General features: G+C 43.8%; 1 non-coding gene across 1 annotated transcript; it reads right to left on the reverse strand.

Annotated features, from left to right (window-relative positions):
* Positions 1-9,219: 9,219 nt before the first annotated feature.
* On the reverse strand, positions 9,220-9,323 carry LOC139036903 (U6 spliceosomal RNA). The gene has a single exon (XR_011489757.1). It is a non-coding gene; the product is annotated as a U6 spliceosomal RNA (small nuclear RNA).
* Positions 9,324-9,535: the final 212 nt, after the last annotated feature.

A 9,535-nucleotide genomic window follows, 5' to 3' on the forward strand; every position in this document is an offset into this window, starting at 1 on the left:
CTTCCCGCTGTTATCTTGGCCTCCCATTTCCTCATCACCTTTCAGATCCAACTCTCCCTGAGTTTTAGCTGTAATTGTCCCCCAAGTAGGGTGTCGCTGATTTCCTCCGAATTTCACACTCAGGAGTGAGAGTGTGTCTTTAACTGCCTGCCACATGGGTCAGTCTGCCTGAGCAGATTCTTATCCCCAAGGGCAGAAAATGCTCTGTCTGTTTGTCTGGTGGAAGTAGCCAGTGGGGAGATCTAAGGAACCCCTGAGCACCTGCTTTTTTTGGTCACAAGATAGAACAGGTGATGTTGACAGTATATAATAGTTTTGCAGGGTGTCCTGTTAGTCTAACCCAAGTTGGAATTAAAGTGACTGCCTTTGATAAGATGGTGGGACCATCCTTCCCTGGACAGAAGTGGAGGAGAACCCCAGACGGAAGATGCAGGGACGGGGAACTGAGGGGAGATGGTCCTTCATGGCCTCAACCAGTCCAACCCACCAGCTGCATCTGGGCATCTCAGAGCCCCCTTGGGGTTGGGGAGGTGAGCCGGCAGAAACCAGAGAGCTCTTGTGTTTCCAGAAACAAAGGACTTATTATGACTTTTCTTCTAATTCTAAAATATCTATTAAGCTTTCAAATGAGCCAAATACTATTTATAGGGTATCTAATAAGATGGTTCTTGCTCTCAGAATCAGTTTTGAAGGCACAATAATCACAGTTTTTTAGATAGTAAAGAAATTTTTCCCCTGATTTTTGAATGGCTGAGCCCGCCCAATCTGCTGTTTCCAGCTGGGTGGACCCCCAGGGGCTGCCCTTGGCCAAGTGGGGAAGTGGATAGAGCTGGTCCTTCCCACCCAGGTCCAGCTCTCAGGAACCTCCCCGCCAGGGGTGGGTGCCCACTGCTCACAGGAACCCCCACAGCTATCTGGAACAAGCATTCTCTTCCCTGGGAAGCTCAGCACAGCCATCTTTCTCCAGACCCCTCGTGGATCATGTTCTAGATAAAGTAGCTCTTCACTGCTAGGATGATCCATACAAAACTGAGGGCAGCAGTGGTCAAAAATCAGCAGTCTCATAGAGGTCACCTAATAGATGCCAGATCGAAAGAAACAGATAAATTATTTTAACTAATAGCCTAAGGGACCAGTGATTAGGAATTAGTGATTAGGAAGTGATTAGGAATTCAGTTTGAGGAGTCAGAGAGGCCTGAGTTGAAACACTGATGCTACCCCCTGCCTGTCCAATGTGGGTCACTGTCTCCCTCAGTTATCAAATGGAGGTAATAATACCAAATTCAAGATTAAAATTCATGACCTGGAAGAATGCTCTTGCTAATTGATGGGTGTTTACGGGTGAGCTTTGATGATAAGTTGGTAACAGAGCAGATCTTAGGTGGGTGTCCTTTGTTTGGAAGGCCTGCTGAATGCCAAGTGCACCCCAAATGCCCAGGGCTGATCAAAGTGATTGACATGTATTAACGTGTGGAACTCTCATAACAACAACCCTCCAAGGTAGATACTATTATTATTATTCCCATTTTAGAGATAAGGAAATGGAGGCTCAGAGAGGCGAGGAACTTGCTCAAAGACACACATCTAGAAAGGGGCAGATATGAGTTTCAAATCCATACAGTCTACCTCCAGAATCTGCACTTGTAATCTCCCTATACCTGGCTTCTCTCTGAGGCCTACAGTTACTCTGATTTTATTGTTGTTGTTGTTTTAGTTGCTAAACTGCACCCGACTTTCACAGCCTCATGGACTTATAGTCCTGCCAGGCTCCTCTGTCCATGAGATTTCCCAGGCAAGAAGACTGGAGTGGGTTGCCATTTCCTCCTCTAGGGGATCTTCACGACCCAGGGATCGAACCCATGTCTCCTGCTTTAGCAGGCAAATTCTTTACCCCTGAGCCACCTGGAAAGCCCAATCTACTCAGATAAGAACTGGATTTTCAAAAGACTGTCTTATTAAAAGGTGGGCAAAGGACCTGAACAGACATCTCACCAAAGATATACAGATGATATCGGTATATCTTCAATACTCAGGGAAAAAAAAAAAAATCCCTAACATCAACTCAGAGTTCACCAGACCAACACAGCATCTTGCCAAAGCTGTGCCTGTGTCTGTAAGGGAGAACCCCATGTTAACACAGCACCTCTGAACAAGAAGCTGAGAGGTAAGGGGGTTGCTAGACATTAGAGTTACTGGAATAGTTTCCTGGTAGTTTGGGCCTGGGGTTTTCAGGACAAGGCTCTTAGTGAATGAGATCTTCAACATATTTGTGAGCAAATGGTGTGTGGGCTCATGTCAGGCACCACCTGTGCATGAGGCAGAAGCAGTTTTTTAAAAATTCAAGCTGTTAGTGAAATCATGAAATCCAACACATGCAGAAACATCAACACTATGTCACTCAGAGGCCGTTCTCAGACACATGTCACGTGGAACTAATAAATTCAGACGCTGAAATAGTCCTTCTTTCCTGGGTTTCTTTCTTGTGTAACACTATCGAAACTCAGATAGTGTAGGTCTGCTCAACAAATTGATTTTGACTCACTGTTTCAGGGCCTGAACAGAACTAAGCCAAGCCTAAAGGAACTCGGATTGAAAAAAAAATGGAAAATACCATTTTTTAAGTAGATAGGGGGATTTCCAGGTGGCATCTCTGCTTGCCATCAGTGACAACTTCTGCTTGGACTGCAGAAGGGAAGAAGTAGCGAGAAGGCTTATAAGCTGAAGTTTCTAAGTTCTGTCTGGAAGAATCTGAGAGGATGTACACAGGAGTAAGTCTGCTGACTTAAAGCTCTTTCATGGTCTGTGTAGGAATCCTGGTTTTCAGTGAGAGTAGCGGAAACTAATTTTTTTATCCTGCAGACTTCAATTTTCTTTAAGGGGTACATCTTCTGGATCCTTCTCCCCTTGTGAGGTGGTCACACATTTGTAGAAATAAACTTACCATTCAGGACCCACCCTTGCTTTTTTGCTTAGAGTAGACAAAAGTGTGCCTGCTCAGTCATGTCTGACTCTGCGACCCTATGGACTGTATGTAGCCCGCCAGCCAGTCCATGGGATTCTCCAGACAAAAATACTGGAATGGGTTGCCATTTCCTCCTCCAGAGGATCTTACCCACCCAGGGATGAACCCGAGTCTCCTGCGATGCAGGCAGATTCTTTACTGCTGAGCCACCAGGAAAGCCTCGGACAAAAGAACACCCCCCCAAAATTCTGAGGGCTTTTTCTGGTTTTATAATTACTTGGCTGTAAATTACTTGGGGTTTAACTTTTGCTTCCATTACTATCCACATTATATTGGACGGTTTTCCATGCTGGCAGGTTTAGTGTTTCCGTAAGGACCAGTGCAATCCTGTTTCCCTGGATAACTAGTTTTAGAATGGAAAAGAATGGGTAGAAATAACTCACCATCTTTTGACTTCTTCAAAAAGTGCATATTGTCAGTGGGATTGGCCTTCTGGCACGGATTTGCACTTCAAAGGGTTCACAGCAGGCAGGGTGAGAATATCAGCACCCAAAGGAGACTCCCTAGTACTCTCCGAGTACTTTTAGTTTTAGAAAACTAAAACAAGTTTTCAGTCTGCCATAAAAAGAAGCAAGTAAACATCATTAAGGTGACTTTTCTGAAAACGAGTCATATTTCTCTGTGACTCTACTTCAGAGATGCTCAAGGAAACAGTTACCACTGGAATTGCTTGATCATCTCCTCAAAATGGGCTTTCCTGGTGGCTCAAATGGTAAAGAATCTGCCTGCAATGCAGGAGACCTGGGTTCAATCCCTGGGTTGCAAAGATCTCTTGGAGAAGGAAATGGCTACCCACTCCAGTATTCTTGCCTGGAGTATTCCATGGACAGAGGAGCCTGGTGGGCTACAGTCCATGGGGTCACAAGGAGTCGGACAGGACTAAGCAACTAGCACTTTCACTATTTTTCACTACTCAAAATGGTCAACAAAATTGATCGTTTAAGGGGCCAGGTTGTTTTCCATGTGCATTTCTCTATTATGCTAGTATAATTGGACAGATGGAGGCTAGTCTGAAAATACATTAAGATGAAGCTAAGGGATGATCATTTTTAATCAAAATGAGACATGCATGGCCCTTTCCCTCCTCCCAAGCATCCCACAAGCCAGTCCCTCATGTATGAGGCCAGGTGCTCAGCCATCAGAGAGGAAAGGTCCACATTCCAGCCCGTGATTCATGATGACAATGCCTGTCACTGTCTCTATGAGTCCACTCGGAGAAGTGAATTAATTCTCAGCCAAACTGCCTCAGTTGGTGGCTGGAATGAAACTTGGAAGTTGATCCACCTAGATGGTCGTTTCGGCGGTTGCCTTTCCTGAAAGCTCATATTTGTGATGTCTGTTCACCAGGGTTCATATATGGATATGATGTGGGTCCTACTACTTGGAAACATAGGACAGAGTCCCTGAGTCCCTTCTGGCTGGGACCCGCCTGGAGTGAGGGGCTGGTGGCTACCGAGCTTGGAGCTCTCGCCGCCCCACCCTGCTAACTGTGGGGAGCGGCTGCTCCAGACACACCATGCTCCCTCACTGTCATTCTCCTCTGAACTTCTGCCTTCCCCAGAATGTCTTTCTCACATTACACTGTTTGGTGTTATTTCTGAATTAGGCTGTTGGCACTGAGTTGGCATATACTGCTTTTGTTTCCTGGTGGACAGCGGCCCCTCTTTTCCACTCACTCACCTTCACCTCCAGGCACGGTGTGCAGAGTGCAAAGAGCTGGGCAGTTGGCAGATGCTTAGTAAACAGAGCGAGCGATCAATTGATTGAGTGAGTGGGTGACTAATTGGTTGATTGATTGGAACTCCCTGCTTTTTGCTTAGGTCACAGCAGTGCATCCCCGCAGGGATGGGGTGATGGACAACGTGCTTTTGAGGGATGGGCTACACCCAGCTTAGCCTCAGAGACCTCTTCCTCCAAATCACCCAGCTCCAAGACTCACATTTGCATGATTAAATCCAGAGGGGCATCGAAGTGCTCAAAGCCTCAGGACTAACAAGCTTTGCTGGAGGTGGGGTGGGGGGCAGGGGAAGAGCTTGTACTTGTGGCAGGCCCAGGCTTTGCTCTGTTCTTTGGCTCAGGGCTCTCTGCAACCAAACAAAAATAAGTACTAGAGGCCTGCTGGCTTCCGGCAGAATGAAGTAATCAGAATCCTGCTACAAGGGAGCTAGTGACTGTGTACATTCAAACAGCCCAGGGAAAGTCTAACTGCCCTGGTAATTTTGACACTGCAATGTTTGTCTTTGTCTTTAGGTTTAACCTGGAACACAGAGGATCTGAATTTTGTTATAAGCCAATGACATTTTTAGCTGGCATCTCTTTGCTTGGAGCTGACTCCATACGTGTATGGGTTTTGATTTTTGGAATAACTGTGCCTGGCAAAAATAATTATACAGAGGAATGTTCATTATTGTAAACTCTTCTTAGACAGTAGAAGACAATTTGGTCAGACTAATTGCTAAATTGAGCTTGCCTTAATCAAGCTCAGCTGATTAATTTTAAAGGTTTTTGACAATGGACATTTTAGGAGTGTTTAACCAGGCTAATAAGTGCTCTTAAAATAGCAATCGTATGATAACCACACTGTAAGCTGGATAAGTAAAAGTATGCAATGGACACCTCACCCATTAGCCACAAAGGGAAAAATTATAACCCACACATGTGCACACATATATCTTCTTTTAGCTGAAATCCTGTAATTTATTGCATATGATTATAGAATAGGAACAAATACGGAAATGGTTTAAGCACTGATGAAATTTTATCAATAAAATATGTTGGAATGGTTTGTGGTAGCAGAGCATAAATAAAGTTTAAAAGAACCCCCCATCCCAATATATAAGCAATGCAGACACACACACTCTATTTTACTCTGTTTTTGAATTAATAAAATTTAGATACACAGGGCACCTCTAATAGCCAAGCCCTTCTTTAACTTTGAAAATATGGTCCTTTTCAGGAGATTTCAAAATTCACTCCACATATACCTGAAAAACACAAATGCACAATTGGCTGGTTTTCTTTGTATGATAATAAAATGATCTGTTCTCTAACCCCTCATTTTTATCATTGGCAGGAATGTGACTGTACTGTAACCCAAAAGACATCTGTTAGCAATTTGCAGTCTCCAAGAGGCCCATGGTTTTATAGGAGCTTCATCTGAAACTCTGATTCATTTGGTAAGAAGTCAGCTAGCAGCTAACCTAAGCAGAGTGGGGGCAGCCACCCCCCGCTGGGCTCTGGGGAGGGGCTGCATAAGAGTCCAGGCTCTGTCTCACAGCATCTGCCTGATCAGTTCAGTTCAGTCGCTCAGTTGTGTCTGCCTCTTTGCAACCCCATGGACTGCTGCATGCCAGGCTTCCCTGTCCATCACCAACTCTGCTTTCTCTCTTGTTGCCTCTTCCGGCAGCTCGGTCCAGTAAGGAGCCCCCAGTTGTGCACTCCCTGGGGCAAACACTTTAGTTTCTTGTGGCTCTTTCTTCCAGTCTTTACCTTCATATTTCTCACTTTCTCTGCTGCTTTTCATTTCATCACATCCGGCCATTTTCTGTGGACTTGTAACAGCTGAGCATTATAACACAGCCTTCTTCCTCCCGCCTCCATCCAGTTGTATCTTGAGAGAATTGCACTGATGCAAACTAGTATGTATAGGATGGATAAACAACAAGGTCCTGTTGTATTGCACAGGGAACTATGTTCAATATCCTGTGTCAAACGATAATGGCAAAGAATATGAAAAATAATGTATATAGGTGTATAACTGAGTCATTTTGCTATGCAGTCAAAATTAACACAACACTGTCAGTCAACTATAGTTCAATAAATTTTTAAAAAAGAGAAGGCTGTGTTAATAGTGTCAGCATTGTTAGGCACTTTTAATTACTGTTCACTGCTGACCCATGGAGTGTGCTGTTTCCTTTCTCATACAACATTTCCCTTTTTCCTGGAATAAATAACCAGTGTTTTGTTGTTATGGCTTTTTGGTTTGTTTGTTTGTTTTGCTTTTTTATAAACTGTTCCCCTCTGTACTGGCCTGGACAAAGCTGTCCTCATAGAAAAGACCTTTACTACTTACTGCTGTCTGTACTGAATCCTGCTTCCTGGGTTGCTTTTCTTCTTCACTAATGTTCTTGATTTGCAGGGAGAAATGCTTCATTCTGGTAGAAGAATGTATGGTAGGTAAATTTAGGTCTGTGCGAAACTCGTGTTGGAGACTTTTCTCAGGTGCTCTTTTGCTCTTTGCCTGTCCATCTGTATTTGAGAGGGAGGTCCTTGGGATGTTCTTTGGAAGCTCTCTGTGCAGATGGAGCTTGTCAGCTCAGGAACTTGTGCATTGAATAATTGTGTGGGCTCTTTGTTGGCCCCTAAGTCAGCATTTTCAGGGTGTTAGGAGAAGATTCCTACAATCCCAACCGCTCCTGCCCTCCAATTTCCAAGGGGCCAGAGGGCATCCTGCTGGGATTCTGAAAGCAGATTAGGAATGAAGGGAGTCAACTAGAAGAATTTCACTTAATAACTATGTGTTCAAGCCCCAGGCTCATCCTGCTTTCTCTCTATCTACTTCTGGTCTCTTGGCATTTGGGGTGGTAAGGAGGGTGCATGGGTGGAGGTGGGGTGGGCAGGCTCCTGATTTCTGGGCAGGGGTGGGGGAATGAACTCCCACCTCTCTGTCTTCAGTTCTGAGCCTTCCTGAATCCCACGGGAAAAACTGATGCTTTTTTAGCGTCCCCTCTGCAAAGTATATGGGCTTTCCTGGTGACTCAGATGGTGAAGAATCTGCCTACAATGTGGGAGCACTGGGTTCAATCCCTGGCTCAGGAAAATCCCGTGGAGAAGGGAACAGCAACCCGCTCCATTATAATTGCCTGGAAAATCCCAAACACAGAGGAGTCTGGAGGGCTACAGTCCATGGGATTACAAAGAGTCAGCCATGACTGAGCAACTAACACTTCACTGCAAAGTACTGACCCAGTACTGATCACTATTCCAGTGATCTCTGTTCTTTCACTCTGCATGCTAACTGCCTGTAGCTTTCAGAAATGTGTTCAAATCTCCACCTGTAGCTTTCAGAAATGTGTTCACATCTTTCATCTTCTGATATTCCCTCTACCAATATCTTTGTCCTTGTGGCTTTGTATATTTTTTATTTTAAAGGGAAAGGAGATGCACATATGTGGTGAATTGATCACATTTAACCAGGAGCCTCAGACACATCAATTTTGCTGAATTTCACTGGCGCCGGTGACAGGAGGGACAGAGCTGAGGATTCCTACACTTCCGGGTGGTGACCTGTCCAGTGTCCACTCAGCACCCGGCGGAACTGGATGGGTTATTCTCCCAACTGAGGCAGGATGAAATTCTGTTTCTGGAAACGTCCTTTCATCTTTTAGACCTTCCCTAAGTTGGTCAGCCACATTCATGACCTTGGGCAAAGATGATACATCAGAAAGGCAGAGAAAAATCTTTTACCTCACACTTTCTTAACTTGGGATCAATGGAATGGTGGTAGTTGGGGAAGTCTGTGGTTAGAATGTGCATGAAGTTGGATGGGAGAAATGTCATATCATTTTTTTTATATCTATATTTGCATTAACTTCTAGTTGAAATTCAATGATGAATGCTGCAACAAACCACAGGGGTAAGTAATGGAAATATTCGTAACTTCATTACTGACAGAAATCACTGATGTTTTCATATCACAAAACAGTAGTTGTGGATACCTCTAATTATGATTTGGAAATTATGACCACTGGAAATTACGGTACTCATCAGACCTGTCAGTCTTATTTTTTTAATAGAAGCATGAGGTAACAACTTAATTTTTTTTTTTTTTTTGACCATGCCACTTGACTTGCAGGATCTCACTTCCCTGATCAGGCATTGAACCTGGACCACAACAGTGAAAATGCTGAGTCCTAACCACTAAGTGACTAGGGAACGCCCCTTAATATATATATATATATTTTAAATAACAGAAATTTATTGCCTCACAGTTCTAGAGACTAAAATTCTGAAATCAATGGGTAAGCAGGGTCCATTCATCCTGAAGCTGTGATCGAAAAGTAATTAGCCTCCAACAAATAAAAATAAATGAAAATAAATAAATAAATAAAATAAAGAAATTAACAACAACAACAAAAAAACCTGTTCCATACCTTGCTTCTTTTAGTTTGCTGGTCATCTTTGGCATTCCCCAACAAAAAAATATGGAACTCTTCACGAATTTGCATGTCATCCTTGCGCAGGGGCCATGCTAATCTCTGTATTGTTCCAATTTTAGTATATGTGCTGCCAAAGCGAGCACCCCTTAAATATTTTAATATATATATTTCCATATATTTGGCTTATTGTAGTCTATGTATCAATATCATGTTTTTGCGATCACAATATTTTCTGAGAACTTTGGAGCTGGTTCATTTAATCATTGTCAGCAGGGGTCTCCGTGTTTTCCTCCCTTGCAGCCTCAGCAAAAACTCTGGCTACTCACCCCCTGTTCGTAAGATCGTGACGGTAGAC

This window comes from Odocoileus virginianus, chromosome 9 (genome assembly GCF_023699985.2).
Source record: "Odocoileus virginianus isolate 20LAN1187 ecotype Illinois chromosome 9, Ovbor_1.2, whole genome shotgun sequence".
In the NCBI taxonomy this organism is placed as follows: domain Eukaryota; kingdom Metazoa; phylum Chordata; class Mammalia; order Artiodactyla; family Cervidae; genus Odocoileus; species Odocoileus virginianus.